The sequence below is a fragment of the Alligator sinensis genome, unplaced genomic scaffold (genome assembly GCF_000455745.1).
Source record: "Alligator sinensis unplaced genomic scaffold, ASM45574v1 scaffold218_1, whole genome shotgun sequence".
NCBI lineage: Eukaryota > Metazoa > Chordata > Crocodylia > Alligatoridae > Alligator > Alligator sinensis.
The window spans coordinates 1,344,836-1,362,756 of record NW_005842083.1 but is presented as its reverse complement, the minus strand read 5'-3'; the positions used below and the strand labels follow the sequence as shown (position 1 = coordinate 1,362,756).

The window sequence follows — 17,921 nt, the reverse complement described above, 5'->3', positions numbered from 1 at the left end:
AGAGTGGCTGCAGGCTTACAACTGTTCTAAACAGTAGCTCCATCTCACAACTCCCAGGACCCAACAGTGAACATGTGTTGGGTCTGGGGGCACCACTGTAACTCATGGCGCTTCCTGCAAAGTGACATAAATTACAACAGGGAGCTGCTCTTCTGTCTGAGCCTTAAATTTAGAAAATGTTCCATATTATTATTGTATATTATTCCATCAATTCCATATTGTTTCTTCCTTGCTTGGATCCAGCTCAGCAATAAGTTATATTCAGGACATAGGGATGAAGTGGGGCAGGCCTGTGGAAAAGCAAACACGATATACTTCTCCCACTAAACCTTTTAGAATACACCTAAGTTGTACTGACTTTTTACAGACTTCCCGAGGTCCGTGCAGCCACAGTAGTTTTGGGGGGAGTTCCTGGCATCCAGACTATGGAACTGCACTGCCAGGAACAGAGAAATTCCTAGGCTGATACTGCAGCAGGAGCCCAGAACCTCTACATCAGTGGTGCTCAACTTTTTTAGATTTAAGGCATCCCTCTGAAAATGCCAGCTCTTAGCTTTAAGTCAGTTTTTTCACTATGGAAAAATAATAGAGCAATTTTGTTCCAAAGAACTCAGAAAGACCATACTAGGTCAGAATGGCACTGTGGATTCCTATTTAAAATCTCTGGTTTTCCCTTGTGAATCATGTGTAGGTGTTTGCACATCTAACAGCACTAATATTGTGTAGCACCCCCGCCCCTGCAATACCCTTAAAAGGACCTCACAGCACTCCAATGCCAAGGTGCCCTAGTTGAGGATCACTGCTCGATATGTTTGGCCTTAGCTTCCTATGGAATTCTTGTAACCAACTGGCTCATTGACAGCTTTTCCACAAAGGAGGACAAACTTCATTTCAGCTCCAGTAAAAAAAAAAAAATGAGATAAGTGAAAAGTGTTTTTACACCATAGGAAAAAAATCTGGAACATTTTAATTTCTATGCTTACAGTAATTTAGATTAAAATAACATGCTACTATTTTATATATACAAAATAACGTGCTACGTGTTTAGTAAGAGTAATACATTTGATTAGGAATTAAAATCAATAAAGACTACATAACATTTTAATTTTACATTAAAAAGTACGGTTTTACTGGGGCAACATGCTACATTGAATTCACTCTGTACATGTTTTCTAAGCAATTTCACAATCACCCTTCTTGTCCTTTGTACAGATTTTGTTACTGCTATTGATTGTTTAAAAGTAAATACTGCAAGTTTAACCAGAGCATGAGTTCCACAAATGTCATGTATTCTATGCTTATAAAAACAAATAGTGTTATTTCTAATTGGATTTACCTAACAGTATGCATCTGGTTCATGGCATTAGATGTGCATATGACACTTGGGGGCTCCAGGGCTATCATATATGTTAAAAACCATGCCTGTGATGAGCTTTGCTTTATATATCATACAATCAAAGAAATTAATCAGAAAAACCTGTAGGTTTAGATACTCAATTGACTTAGGCACTCCTAATGGACCTGTGAAAAGGGGATTGGTAACTGTATCCCTACTATGCAACCTTATGCGCAATCCTGGGAATTGCTTCATGGCTAACCTAATTTACCTACCAAATAGCAACGTCCACTCTACTGGGCCAATATCTTTTAAACTCTTTTTGATTTAGCAGCACACCTGATAAGTCCCACCAGTATTGACGCATAAGGTGGAGATACTCATCCCAAAACCAGCTGATGCCTAAGGCAGCTGTATGTCCCCAGTGTGTCACTGCAGAGGACATACAGAGGGTTGTCATACAGGAGAGTTACAAAAAACTGACTGGTTGAGTCCACTAAAGCATCCTTCCTCCAAAACAGGCCTGTTTCCACACAGCAGATTCATAAAATACTTCCATACAGTGTTAAATAACTTAGGTGAAATGACTTCTATAATTTCCCCTAGGACTTTATTCTGCAATCTAAATATGTTTCACACAGCAAGGCCCGTTTTGAACTTAATTTTGACCTCACATCATTACACATACTTTCCCCACACTTGAATTGCCCCCAAAATTCCTCCCCATGCTCCTTTCCACTTGTCTTTCAATTTATTTTTTCTTTTCAGAGAAAAAAAAATGAGTGTAGCTAGCTCTAATGGAAGAATTCCATCTTTTTTGACGGTTTGTCTTCCTGGTTGAACGATGAACACCCCCTTACATACTTTGAAATGTTTCCAAGATGCAAAGAAGTTTAACAGGCAGGGATACTATCCTATCTTGAATGTCTTAAGTGGCTGATTTCAATGTTGTAGCTCTTCAATTTAAAATATGCAAAACTGCAACAGATACATGAATGATGGCAGAATACAACACTAAGGACCACAGATTGCACTTGATCTAAAGCTAAACTGCAATTTATATCACTGGGAACTGTGTACATGAACATGATCTTAACTTTAATTATTAATATATATTTTATACAGAAATAAACATTTCATTTATATTCGCATTGTGAAAATGACTAATTTTTGCCAAGTTTTTTGGTTAATTGTGGATCTGTGAAAGTGAAAGGAGTCTTATTCTCCCCTTTTTATATCGATTTGTGACTTAAATGGTAACCCAGGATCTTACAAAATGTCCACTGCTTCTCCTTGAAGTGTTAGAATCACAGGTTATATTTCTGATATCAAAATTAAGTTATTCTCATACTTTGCGGAAAGTCTTGTAATATTAAATTTTACACAACTTCTCTACACTCTGGCTTCTTTGCTATTTTTAAGAGATTGCACCTGACAGTTCAAATGCACAGCTGCAGCACAATAAGTTATATTTCATTACACCGGTTTGCTGGAGCCATAAAACACGACCGCTTTATAACTTTTTGAAAATCATACCTTCCCCTCCAAAACAAAACAAAACAAAACAAAACAAAACAAAACAAAACAAACAATTCCTTGAATGTTGCATGGGATATACCTAATAAAATTCAATGTTTATTCATCTATTCCCAAGTCAGATGGCTATATCAAACTTATGGAAAATAAGGCTACATTTCAGTTTCTACCATGGTATACTCTATTTAAATAACACGCTACTTTCAAATGTTCTAGTCTCCTGCAGCTTGTATAGAAGCTGTGAAGAGTAGCTGGTCCATACATTTGAAAATTAGCCTAATACAGTTATTCTGCTTACAGAGGTCCACACAAAAGAAAAATTACAGCATGTGACAAAATTTGGTAATTATTTTATGCTGCTATAGGGTTTTAAAATGAGATGTCATGTCTCATAGGAGTCTTTTTTTTAATTTTATTTGGCTGTAAGGTACCCCTGGATATTTCAAACTCATCTGCTGCTACATATATTGCATATTTTCAAGGCCTTAAATTGGAAAAGCCATTCTACCAGCTCTTTTTATAAACCCAACCTAAGTGCCATAATAAATGCAAAAGTTCATGTAACGTATGTAGAAAGTAAAGAGAAAGAAAATGCAATGCATGTGGATTGTAAACTTTCCAAAATACACTTAGATAATGCTATGGTCAAAAAAAAGTTGTAAATCCATGCACTCTATCCACTGAGATGAAACATCTCATTTACAGGAATTTCTTTACTATAACAACACACACAAAATTAAATACATAAATATTAATTTTATGTATCACATCACATGAAGGCAATGAAAAAGGCAATGTTTACATTTATAGGCGACTCATTAGTGTTTTATTGTATGAAACACTAGGAGGCATCAGTTGGGTAAAGAAGAAGTTCGTTTAAAAAAAAGGTAAGAAATTACCAAACTGTCATCTAGGAAGTTTGACACTTCCAAATGTTATAGTATATATGTTTAACATGCAAATACCTGGACTATTATATTCACTTCACAAATTCGACTGTAGCAAAAAATAGCCAACATTTGATTTGCTAATTAATTTTAAATGTGCTATTATGTCTACAGATGCAACACAAAGTTCAATCGTATATTATATTTTAAAATATAATGCAATGTTCCTGAATTAAGATAATGTACTTTTTGCTCAGTGTTATAGATTTTTGCTAAAGAGTAGAATGCAGGTTGCTTTATGTTGTAAACCCTCTTTTGCCTATATGCTCCTAGTAGGATAAATGCTATGAATTTAGTATAGTCTCAGGCAGCTTCAAGAACGATCTAGATGCTGTGGAAGGATGTATCATCTAACCAAAGACCGATTTTAAAAATGCTTCAAACACTCACATACACTACATTTTATGCCTATTAAAAAGTTGAATTAAAAGTGATTTTTAAAGTCACATGCAGTTGCTACAAGTGGATCATTTTTCTCATGTCAGATAAAACCAATCATTTCAAAATTGAATTTTCTCTACTTCAAATTGTATTTAACAATGACTTAGCAACAGAGTTATAGTAGCCTTATATAATAATCAACTGAAATTGAAGTGTGCCTTGGCATGCTGCAACAATCAGCTTTTATCTCTGCCCGATCAAAATGACATGTGAACTGCCTAATCCTTCTTTTGTAAGGCACATAAGACTTTGTTGTCACTGTTGGTTTTGTGAATCGCCTCTATAAGCTGGTTTGATTTCCTAAAGATGACAGATTCCGGTGAACAGCCAAGCTCTACTGCACTGCAGTCAATGTGAATGTGAGATTAAGGTACAGTACTGAAGACACTAGCTTTTAATCACCTGTCCACATGTAACATACTGACCATCAGCTCTCACAAGATTAGCTCAAATCTGTTGAGAGTAGTGAGGCAGCTATATTCATAAAATATAAAAAGTATGTATTTCAAATCTTTAAATGTTTCACCCATAACTTCAACTGTGTAGTGTGACCAGAGTTGTTCTGTGTCCAGTTTACTTTTGAAATAAGGTGCATTGGTATATAGTTAACCCTTTCAAACACTGTATAAATCTACTGTGCTTAAATCTTGGTGCTGAAGTGTTGTAGCCCCTTTCAATGATGTGTTTGCTTTTCCTTAATTTTATAGACCTGTCTCTAAATTGCCATAGAACCTAGACTGAAGATGTAGAAAATTCTCTTTCATTTAATATATTGGGATTGAAGATGTTTGAAATGCATCACACAAATAATTAGGAATATCGTACCATAAATGTTGCAAAAGTGAGCATAATAGTTTTTTATTGTAGAACATGGCATATATTTTCACTTTCATGATCACTGTACTCATAACATTAAAATTAATTATTTGAATTTTGGGCAAGTTATCATGTCATTCAGAAGCTATCTCTATGTCCAACAGGTAAAAAAAATGGTGTCTATGAATCATAAAACACATGATTATTTCTTCAGGTATCAAACATGAGATCAAGACTTTTGCTCAATGAGGTACAGAAATGTTCTTCAGTTTATTGTTAAGAGATAAATAGTCTGAACTATTTTACAGACCTGCAAAAAAATTAGCCTATTACAAAAAAAACCAGTAAAAGAAAGAAAACCTAAACTGGCAAAAATTTCATTTGCAACTCCTACTCAGTTGTTAAACTTCTACATAGTAATTTAACTATTTCTACCCATTACAGAAAGACACTAAAACACTCATTTCGAAAGCTTTGAAGAGTGGAGAGCTTGAAAAAGCTCTTCAGAGGTTAATTTCTGTTTATCCATGAGTTACTAAATGTTTTAACTCACAAGGCAAAGTTGTTTAGTTTATCATCAGTTTTCTTTTTTGAAAATATACTTTATATATGCATAAATAAAGGGACCTCATAAAACAAGTATATTTGTAGCACCAAACACTAAAAAAAATTAAGTTAAAAAAAATCCTCATACCCTATGACATGAAACAACTTACTAGTAAAAGTATTTGTCTGATTGTCTTTAAGGTATTCCTAAATTAACAATCCAGATACTTTAAAAGATTTTATTTCATAGACTGTTCGTCATTTATTCTAGCTAAAAGGATTATTTAAAACTTGAAGGACCTTTTTCTTGGTTAAACAGCCTAGAGAGAAAAGCTCAGAGCACACTGGATAATATGTTAAAACTGTACTCATCTATAAGGATAGTTAAAAGACACAGCCTAAGAACCTGCTAGACAAATATTTGAGTCAATAACTTCTTCTATGAGCCAGATCCTGCAAAATGATACCCACGTGAGTTGTCTATCCTCACACAAGTAATCCCACTGTTGTCAACAAGACTTGTGTAAGGACTACTTGCATAAATGGCTTGCACGCTCAGGCCTTAGATTTGTCCTTCAGATACTGGCCACATGAAGTTTAACAATAATATGTAAGAGTGTGAGATTTAAAAAACAACACCAGATGTACTGTAGGTTTATGGACACATGAAACTTAAGGCCAAACTCTGAAGTGCCTGCTTAGTCACATTTTCTAATGCCTTTTACTGAAGTTAAGAGAAAGCAGGGACCTTAGCATTCAGACCCAACATGAATTGCTTATTCAGTAGAAATAGGGGGAAAAAAGCATATGTGATATCACAATTACATGTCGATTAAATGATGCTGTGAAAAGTAAGAAACACTGTGGGGGGTTTTATGTCAATACTATGCTCTTATCATTTAACAAAAATTGTTAAAAATGATGAGAAATTTCCAAAGTGGCGAATTGCACAAATGTTTTTTACCAGAAATTAGTCTGTAATACAGAGGTTAAGACTGGTTCACAGGTGGTTATTTTTCCATGCCCTGCCAAGCCTGTAGGGATTAGAATTATTATACTCCATATAAACATCTTTACTCTATAACTGCAATAGCCTGCAAAGGGCCAGCAAAAAAGAAACCTAGTCACATTTTTGTCTAACATAATTTATCCGCTGACCATCTTTACAGCCTTTTAAAAAAATCTATGAAATTAGAATATCTTCTAAAACAATCTCCATTAAATTAATCATCAGATATATGCTATGAAAATGCATTTTGTGTAGGGGAAATTCTCCATAGTTCATGAGTAAAAACATAGGCAAAGTGCTTTTCTCTGCATAATTTTCTTAAGTCTTAGTCCTAAAGCATTTATCATGGTATTTTATTTTAAAAGACAGGTATTTGCCAATCATGACCATCACGTGCAAAGGACAAGAATAAAATACATCCTTTAGAAAAAGATAATTACAGGATCCTAATGTGATAAAAATCATTCAGACGAAGTTTTGCTTTGCCCCGTTATTTACCCTTTTTGTGAAATAGAAGTATTACTGCAATTTTATTGTTATATTTTTCAAGCTGACAGAATGTCTATAAATCATATAGAAAGTATAAGTTATATAATGCACCAGTAGTGTCTCTGAATGCCCTATTTACACCCAACTTTGCCTTAGATCTAAAGTAACTCTAACTGAAAGCAAAATAGCCAGTTTTCTACAGGTGATGTCTTACTGATTCCCTAACTGCAATTAGAAAAATATTGAGAAGTCTATGTAAAGATCAAAACTTACACCCTAACATAAGGGTTTATTATGATGTAAGGAGCTTTTCCATCTCAAACTTAAGTGTGCATATGAGACATGCACAAAGGTACACTCTTGCAAGTATACTTCATCCAAAACTGCAGGCAAAAAGTGGAAAGAGCACTGACATACACAGAATAAGTTTGGAAGTGCTCTGATCCTATGCTGAGCTGAAACTTTCTTCAGTGAACCGTTTGACAAACCTGGGTGCAAGTACTACAAGGGTCATAACATCTGGTTGAACTATTAAAACCAACAAGCTGCATACACTTCCGATTATTAAGCATACTAATGATGTGAACTAACTTCATGAAACTTTAAACACTCATGACACTGATACAGACAAATCTGTAGCAATCTGAATAACTAGAGATTGAATTATATTTTTTCACTGCAAAGTTACTTTTAAGCCACCTGATCATGAAATCAAATATTTAAAAACTATACAACCCAACCTTACTATACAACCCAACCGTACTCCCAGTCCCCATACTCTGATTGCAACCTTCTTCCAAATGCAATAGGATGTGTATATGGGGCTCTTACACAATCCCCACTCTCACTGTATTGCCATTCTGAATTTCGCATGTACTTACATCACAAACATTTAGATGATCAGACTAGTCCTTGAGATATTTTCCTTTTTCAGGAAAAAGAAAAAAAAATCCCTTTACTTCTTCCAGCCTTTAAATGTTCACCACCTGGTTCAACATGCAGCCTCCTTGTGAACCACACACACAACCTTCAAAGGCAATCCAATAGCAGCCAGAAGATGTCTGGTGCGTGTATGTATGTGTGTGTGTGGGGGGGGGGGGGGGGTGTGTGTGTGTGTATGTATGCAGCGTGGAGGAGGAGAAAGTGGCCGTGCTGTTGGCCGGATTAAAAGTAACCGGACTCGTCCTGAAAGCGTCCAGGAAGGAAGTGACAGAAGGCGAATGGGAAAAGGAGAGCAGCTCACAGCCTTTGTAACATCGCGGAGGTGGGGTGGGGGGTAGGGGGGGGAAGAGGCTAGAAAGGGATTCAAAACTACACGCCTGATGAGGTGTCCTTTTCTGCCTCCCTTCTCTTCTTCTCTCTGTCTCTTTCTCTCTCTCCCACAATCCCAAACGAATGCCTCTCTCCTCTCGCGCTGGAGAAATAATCAGTTTCACTCTTGCAAAAAGGGGGCGGGCTCAGATCCCGAAAGCGTTTTAATAAAACAAACACAGAGCAGCCGCCGCGGCAGCCGCTCCGCTCCTTGCCCCTCTCGTCTAAACTAGATTGATAAATTACTCCACTACACTACTTTAATTATGTATATGGTATGCAGAATAAATCACGGAACATCAGCACCTCAATCAAGCACTTTTTAAATGATAATTGCATCTTGGGTGAATCAATCTTTCCATTCCTGACATTTTGCTAATTTTAGTTTTACGGTGGGGGTAATGGCATATGCCACACGCAAACCTAATGACAATCCTTTATTATACAAAATTAAGAAAACACGGCGCGCGTGGCGCAGTTTTCCCCTCCGCCTGGGGAGGTACAGTAGCGAGGGGGCACGGGATCATCGCGGAAACACACTCGGGCGGCTGAGGAACAAGCACAGCAAAGCCTGAACATCTTGGGATTGTTCTCGTGAAATAAGGCAGGGCGGGCTGTGTCCTCCAGTGAGGGAGCCAGCCTGCACTGTCTGGATGCAAAGAGTTACAGGGGAGAGGGGCTACTACAGACCTGAAATGCTGAACCCCTCCCCCCGCAATATAGCCGTGACCCCCACCCCCCAGCATCTGCTCAACAGGGACCACGCAGAAGAAGCTGGAGAGAGGGACCCAAATGAACCAGAGGATGTCGGCAGTGATCACAGGAGAAGCAACTGAAAGGGGCGCTGTGCAAGTCTCTGCAGCTGCACAGTCATCATCTTCCTCTCAGTCACTAGAGGCTGCCAGGCCAACTTTTTAATCAGTTTGGAAACGTTTCCAAACCGTATCAGCAAAGCAGGCGCGTGTATTTTTAGCCCCCTGTGACATTTCCTACCCCATCTCTTTGCACCTTCATTGGCCGCTCTCTGCGAAGCTCGCAGTCTGTAAACCAACCCAAACTTCCCAAAGTCATTAGGCTTCCGGATCCAATTGCTGGTGACTTCACTTACCCCGAGCTGTTTCAGCTGCACAGGAAGCAGGCACGGGGAGAGAAGAAAAACAATCGTGATGCTGAAGTTTGGGGGAATGCAAACAAACAGCCTCCCTTAGCAAACAAGGCTGCTGGTTAGATAAAACACTGTTTGCTTCACTGCACAGGTTCAAATCATAGCCTGCTGTCTAAGATGGTCTCTGTTCAGACATTTCCCCAGAAATGTGTAGTCTTCCCATAGCTATAAAAGACAGAACCTGTTTTTTATATATATACAAGTTCACTTGCTTTTATAACCAGGACTGAAAAAGGTGTGCTGTATGCAAGCTGGAGTCCAAATTAAGCATATAATATAATAATTTGCGAGTAAAATTATATTTTGAGGATACTTGTTTTAACTTTTTATGTAGGTAGTCACAATACTTTTGAGTGCAGCAACACTCAAATAAACATGGAGGGCACATTATAAAATCAAAGTAGTGAATTAAAACAACAATCAGATAGATTTCAGTTTATTATAAGGTCCTGATACTACTGTCTTTTCAAATATAAATGTCCCATAGGGCCTCTGACCTACTTCTAAAATTACAGTTTAGACAATTAATAAATGTCTAAGTTAATTGTATAGTCTAGGGCAAGGATGCTCAAGCATGGACAGAGCAAGCTGGAGTTTAAAGTACAACTCCTGCCTGGTGCCAACCTAGGTACTTAGATGGAACTTAAACACCACCCCAGCATCATGACTCCATTTTGATCCGAGTTATTCATAGTCCAGCACCGCCATCACCATCATCACCAAATCACCACCATCAACCTGCCACACGTAGAGGCTCCATCAGACAGACATTGTTCAAACAGCAATTGGCATGTATGTTGGTAGTCTCAGCGGAGTCCACATCCTGACAAAACATGGATGGCAAGCTACCCTGTCATCCCTGGTGTTCTCACCAGGTTTAGAGTGAGCCTACTAGAGGCAGGCATGGGAAAGTTTGACTGGTCACCTACTGGCACTTGTTTTATAACTAGGATTTTAGTCTCCCTGCTGTCAATATGGAACTCATCTTTCAAAACAGCAATACCATTAATATTTCCTTTGCTTTTCTGTCTTTAAATGGAGGACAGTATGTTGGGACGTTTAGTTTCCAGAATCACACTTTTTATGAGAATGGCTATAATTTCTTTTATTTTGTACCAGCTGAACACACCTTACAGGCCCCTGATTGGTTGCCCAAGCAGCCTCTTTGGTTGGCAAGGCAAAGTTCTGGCACTATCTCAGTTCAACGGCAAGAAATCAGACAGCAATTATCACAGTAAAGGCAAACCTTTCACAACCTTACAACTACAGCAGCTTAATATGGCTGCTACATCTTCCACATTTTTAGGCTCTTATGGCCTAATCTTTAAATAGTTGTGACCTTCATATATTAGAGTATCTGTGCCAGGTTTATGTCAGAACACAATTCATCAAAGCCATGTAAAGGACACCTCCATCTTACACCAGGGTGCAACATTAGATTAGCAACTGATAGATCAAGGAATTGAGGGTGAAGGGAATGTTTCCCTACCCACCCAAGGAAATAATGTAACATTATTTGAAATATGTAGAATATATGGAATATTCTAAAACAATGGAAAAAATTGTTCTGTTATCTGTAATGAGTATAGATATGCATTACAAATAGCAAATAGTTTGTGGGTAAATCCTCTTTGGATTTCTTCCATGAAGGTCAGACCTGTGATTTCTCTTGTAGACTGGTCATGCACAGGCCTGTTGACAACACAACTTTTTCCCTAACGCACCACCTGATACTAACTCCCAAGTCAAACAATAAAAGCACAACAGGAGGTGTGATCATTAGTAAATCAGGTCCCCAGAGCCTTATCAAAGACTGAAGTGCATCCAAGTGACTCTTTCCCTAAGGAGTGCAGTTATCTCAAGGTAAACTTAGCAAACATTCCCTTGAAGATGATTATCAAAGTCCACAGTTAATTTCCTGTGCAAGGTGAACATGTACAGAAAAGGAGCTGTCAGGTTACATCACTTAGTGGCATTTAAACTGGGGAGTGCTAAGGTTGCTTGCTATGAAATGATCCACCTCCTTTACTTCTTAACTCTGGGGTGGCTTAGTTTCTATTTTCTGGTTAGAGTTCTGCCCCACCCCATTCCACCCCTTGCTCTTCTCAACCACATCCCTATCATCTTATATGAGCACTGCACTAAAACACTTCTTCCTATGTCTGTCTGCTTTTAAAGTTGGCCCACGCTGGGTGTAGCTCTTGAAGTGAGCTTTAAAAAATTATTTTAAAGTGAGCTGGGGCGGTTGCCACAGCAACCCACCCTGAGAAGAATCAAGGCTATAGATTAATCTACCCCACAAGATTATTCAACAGTACGGTATTTGTTCTCCACTCATTCAGAATATTCCCTCAATCCATATGCTTTTATAATTGAACATAATGTATAAATTCAGAAAATCTCAAAGATAATGACATATAGATTCCAGGAGCATAATTTAAATGTTTTATAAACCTTAGGAAAGAACTGAGATGTATATAATTTATTGGAAAATTATTTAATTGTAAAAGATATTTGCAAGGTAGGCACGGCTGACATAAAATGGCATGCCATTACTAAAATGGTGTTATATACATTAAGTGACGATTACAGAAAGCCTTTTGTCACTATACCTGTAAGCACATAATACAACAGAGTTTGCTCTCAAGGCTTTGATTTAAGCCAAAAAAATGAAACAATAACTAGTACTTTATAATATTAAACACAATAAATATTAAACACTTACCACATACTCCTTCTTTATTCTCAAAATCATCTGCCTTCAATGCTTTACTTAATCTGTTCCATGGTAGTTACGTCAGTTTACAATTCTTATTCGGCACCTTAGATTTTTAAAAGCAGAAATGTTGCATATTATTAAACTGCAGGCCTGCAGTAGTGAAGTGAACATGTTTAAAGGAATTTATGAAACAGCATGTACAAAATTTTATATGAATATAATTCTCTTCTTAAGTTTAGGGATCATATCACTTGAAACAATAGACTATGTACTGCATATATGTATTAACCACTTGTAATAAATTATATCTGAATCTTACTGTGGGTTTGCTGAACTCAGACTGCAATAATCTTCCAATTATTTAAAATATATATTTATGCTTGTGTTTGCTAAAAAAAAATTATAGATCAATCACTTAAATAGATGACAATCAAAATTATACCTTTAATACTTAAATTAGAATCTAAGGCATGGTATATTAATGAACTTTTTTTTGTCTTTTAAGAATTCTTGTATGTGTGTAACAGCCATCTCAGAAAGTTTCTATCCAGGCATGGGGTTCTATCCAACCTCAACAAAAACTGACTGCAAACAGAACAATCTTCTTATTGAAATGTCTCATCCCTGCTTGTGAAAATGGGGTCTCTAATCCCAATGCACTATTCAGCAGTGTAAAACAAATGGCCAGGATTACAGCTGTAGACTCCGAATGGTTATCTTGCCTGCATATCCTATGATAGTTTCCTGATAATATTTTGCCTTTTTATTAGGCTGCTGCTCTTTTCTTTTCTTTTTTTTTAAGATTCATGTTGAATTATTTTTATATTTGAAAATGGCTTGGGAATTCCTGCAGGGCCCACTGTCTGAGATTTAGGAGAGGACTATTGCTCGTCAGAAGTAGGAAGCTAATGGACTTCAGTGGTTGAAAGCCATCCTCAGAGACCCAGGGCGATGCAGGGTGGGCTCCACAAAATCTCCTTCTCACAGGTAATTCACTCCTTTCTCCTGGGGGTGGGGGGGTAGTGTGTGTATGTATGTGTACTGGTTCCTAGTTTGGGAAGGCAGGGTGGTTTCCACAAAATATCCCTCATACGCTCCTTTCTCCTGAGGGGGTGAGTGTGAGTGTGTGTGTGTGTGTGTACACATAGTACACTCCTTTCTCCTGGGGGGTTGAGTGTGTCTCTGTGTGTATGTATGTGTACATGTAGCACGCTCATTTCTCCTGGGGGCGGGGGGGGATGAGTGTGTTGTGTGCATGCAACCTTAGCTTGGGTAGGCAGGCTGGGCTCCACAAAATATTCCTTTGGTAGCACTCTCCTTTCTCCTGGGAGGAGGGGGGCGGGGTGACTGTATGTGGTGTGCGTGTGTGTACATAGCACACTCCTTTCTCCTGGGGGACGGGACTCTGTGTGTGTGTGTGTGTGCGCGCGAGCGCGTGCACGCACGCGCACAACCTTTGTTTGTGTAGGCAGGGTGGGCTCCACATAATATCCCTCTGGTAGTACACTCCTTCCTCCTGGTGGGGGGGTGAGTGTATGTGGGGTGTGGGGGTGTGTGTACACATAGCACACTCCTTCCTCCTGAGGGGGGGAGTGTATGTGGTGTGTGCGTACACATAGCACAATCCTTCCTCTGGGTGGGGAACTGAGTGTATGTGGTGTGTGTGTACACATAGCACACTCCTTCCTCCTGAGGGGGGGAGTGTATGTGGTGTGTGCGTACACATAGCACAATCCTTCCTCTGGGTGGGGAACTGAGTGTATGTGGTGTGTGTGTACACATAGCACACTCCTTCCTCCTGAGGGGGGGAGTGTATGTGGTGTGTGCGTACACATAGCACAATCCTTCCTCTGGGTGGGGAACTGAGTGTATGTGGTGTGTGTGTACACATAGCACACTCCTTCCTCCTGAGGGGGGGAGTGTATGTGGTGTGTGCGTACACATAGCACAATCCTTCCTCTGGGTGGGGAACTGAGTGTATGTGGTGTGTGTGTACACATAGCACACTCCTTCCTCCTGAGGGGGGGAGTGTATGTGGTGTGTGCGTACACATAGCACAATCCTTCCTCTGGGTGGGGAACTGAGTGTATGTGGTGTGTGTGTACACATAGCACACTCCTTCCTCCTGAGGGTGTGAGTGTATGTGGTGTGTGCACACACATAGCACACTCCTTCCTCCTGGGGGGGTGAGTGTATGTGGTGTGTGCGTACACATAGCACACTCCTTCCTCCTGGCTGGGGAGGTAGGGTGGGCTTCACAAAACATCCCTCTCACACGTAGTTCGCTCTGCCCTCCCGAGGGGCGATTGTGCAGACTTGCCCCTAGCCCAGCCAGCTTCATTCCCGCGAGCAGGGAGCTGCGGGTTTGACAGGGTCCAGTGCTGAAGCCCCGCAGCTCGGGCCCTTCGGGGCCCCCCGGGGTGCCCACCCGCCGCCGCCCCTGTGCATGCCGAGCCGCGTGCCGGGGCGCAGCGCCTGAGGGGGTGCGTGTGCGGCTCCCTGTGGGGCCCCGTAAGAAGCAAAGCCGGCGAGGGGAGGGTGCGGAGGAGCCCGTTGCTAGCGGCGAAGGGCTGCGACTGAGCCCGCCGCTGCTGCCGGGGCTCCTCAGGGTGGGGAAGGAGCCCAGCGGCCCGAGCCTGCCAGTCCCCTCACACCCTGGTAGTGCCCGCCGCAGGATCCTGGGCTAGGGGGTTGTGAGGGAACTCAGGAGGTCTGCTCCAAGCAGGATTTCGATCATCCTAGCTAAAGCTTTATCTATTGGGGTCTTCCAAACCTCCGAGGATGGAGCAGCCACCACCCCTGGGGAACCTGTTCCAGTGTCTTACTCCCCTCCTGCTGAGAAAATTCCTCCTAGTATCCAACTTCCCTTGCTGCAGCTTGAGCCCATTGCTCCTTGTTCTGTCATCTGCCACCACTGAGAACAGTCCAGCTCCATCCTTTTTCAAACCCCGCTTCAGGTAGTTGAAGGCTGCTATTAAACCCCCCCTCCCTCTTCTCTTCTCCTGCTGCTGAAGGCAGAGGGAGACCCCAGCCTGTCCCCTGTGTGCACAGCAGCAGGCAAGAGAAAGAGAGCCTGGGTTAAAAGCGCTTGCATGCTTTAAACATCAATTATGGGGGTGGTGGGGTGCACTGAGCCTGAGATCAGGGTCTTGAGTCTTTGTGGCATTGTATTCATGTTACTGCTTAATACACCCCCTTTCCCCACCCAGTAAATGTCCTGTGATAACCCCATGCCTGTGATAACCCCACTGGCTTCAAGAGTTGCTCAACATTTGCATTAGCCACTGCTTCTTTCAGGAGTTCATTATAATCAGCCCTGCAAATTCACTGCCACCCAGATTTAAAAAAAAAAAAAAAATCATTAACAGTGCTGAAGCCCTAAAAAGTTATCTGAAACAGCCCAAGGAGACTAGGTGATGGCAGGACATCCTAATACAGAATGCAATGTCTTAAGGCAGTGCTTCCCAAACTTTTCCTCAGCATGACCCCATTTATGGCCCCATTTCCTCAGCATGGCCCCATTTCCTTAACATGGCCCCTCATGCCGAACCCAGAGCCCCCACCCCTGCAACCCCATCCAGTGAGGTTGTGACCCCATTTGGGGTTGCCACCCACAATTTGAGAACTGCTGCCTTCAGGTCTTGTTACACCTTATGCTGTGAGGTTATACCTTACGCTCACGATGTTGATCAGTTTAATGCTAGCTTGGTGTTTGGAGCAGTCACACCTTCAATTTTAGCAGCCTATCTGTGAGAAGTGGCCACATCTTAATGGAACTGGAGCCGGGTAGTGGGGACCAAGAGATAATCCTGCTGTGGAGTGGCATAACTTTAAGCCACATAACGAGTCCCTTAAGCCACTTTAAGGTGTTAATGTGTGGACAATCCAGGCGTTAAGAGCTATAGGAGCCATCCAGAATTACCATGTAACAAAGCCCTTACAGTCTGGAAGTCACCGCCAACCTTAACTCTGCTCCATACTTGATTAGTGTGAACTAACCCTCTGGGTTAGAGAATCTGGTTCCCATGAAAAGCTTGTCAGAGGCTTTGTACTTTTGTTGACCTATCACACATGTGGAACAAATGAAGGCATGAATCTAAGTTATAACACTGACTACAGATGGAGTAGAGTGAATAGGTTTGCAGTGCACCACTTTGCCTATTAAGAGCCATGTCTTAGATCACCTGGAGAGAAAAAAAATATACATATTGCTGTCTGACTGGCATGTGGGATGATAGGTAGTCACAAATATTTGAGGAATATATTCCTATTGTGTTATAAGAACATGTACATTGTTAATGGAGGGAATGGTAAAGTTGAACTGAAGCTAGTGTGTAAACTGATTGTACTGGGAGTATATAACTATGGGAGGGTGTGTTGTGAAAAAGTAATTTGATTGTTAGTATACAGCAAGATGGTCCAACTGGTGGTCCGTGGGCTGAATGCAGGCCCCAAAGGGTTAGCATAGCCATGGGCTCTTGCCTGCCTGCTACTTCCCAGCCCACCCCTGCCATTTCTCCTGCTGTGGCAGCTAGGTTCTATAAGCTCCCCCTGCTGCAGCCTCTACTGCCTGCCTCTGCTCTTGAGGGCTGGGTGGCATCATGGAAGGGGCCAGGGCGTGGAAGAGTGCTGAGGAGGGAAGGAACTGGGCTGCCCATGTTGTGCTCACAATGAGGGGGAAGCATGCTGGGCTGCCTACGTGGCAGGAGAGGGTCCAGGTGGCTGCTCAAGCAGCAAGTTGTTCTTGGGACTGCAGCCTGTGCCTCATGTGGCTCCCAGAGTGTGGCCAGTGCCACAAGTGGCCTCCGGGTGCTCAGAAGTTAGACAGCCCTGGTATACCGTGTACTGGAGTACATAGCTCACATGAACACGTGTGTAAAGATATAGAGAGTGAGTGTTTGAGGCATATGGGATAGAGGGACAGCACAGAGTTATCCTTATTTATCCCTTATCTTACATTATTAATAAAAGGTGTATTTTTGCTATTCCCTTGTTTTTGTTTTAAGGGGTTTGCAGCAACAAACTGATTAACTGTAGAAAGCAAAACAATGAAATAACTGTACACACAATGCTTGCAACTGCACAGAATTTATAAATTAAAATAATGTTTTGTTAATTTCTTTCATTCCTGTTAACCTTAGCTGTTAAATTGTTCCAACAGAAAAAAAAATCAGAACTGTGACTTTCAAGGGGATATATTTTCTTTAAATATTTTCTTAATATTATTTTTATCTGGGAATTTCCTTAAGGCTTTCATTTTAACTAGTGGTTTGTGAAAACATTTTGGAGATAAATATTCTCTTTTGACAAGAGACTAGATTTGACAAAAATTGTCATAAAATGTAAACCCAGTATTTCTTCTTTGTGATATGCAATGTATCATTGTAGTAAAATAAAATCAAGTACCTTAAGCTCTAACACCTGGGCTAGTTCAAACAACTAAGTTACAAATGCCAGCAGAGAAATTAGACAGGAGTCTATAACCTATTGTGCTATTTGGGTCTTTACCTTCTTATAGAAGAAATGTTAGGAATATTTGTGTCTAAAGTGCCAATTCAACAACTTACTTGAGCACATAACTGACTTTAAATATGTGTGTATTCCAT

The 17,921-nt window shown here is 40.5% G+C and overlaps 1 protein-coding gene across 12 annotated transcripts in view; it reads right to left on the bottom strand.

The window, feature by feature from the left end:
- MEF2C (myocyte enhancer factor 2C) overlaps nucleotides 1-17,921 on the bottom strand; it is a 169,438-nt gene that overhangs the window by 139,895 nt on the left and 11,622 nt on the right. For 10 of the 12 annotated variants that reach the window (XM_025204466.1, XM_006023836.2, XM_025204471.1 and 7 more), the window contains exon 2: nucleotides 12,322-12,418. The gene's annotated coding sequence lies outside the window, so the exon portion shown is untranslated. Of the gene's footprint in view, nucleotides 1-8,001; nucleotides 8,198-12,321; nucleotides 12,419-17,921 lie in introns of those variants that run through there. The other 2 variants (XM_006023835.3, XM_006023837.3) reach the window with 1 other exon arrangement.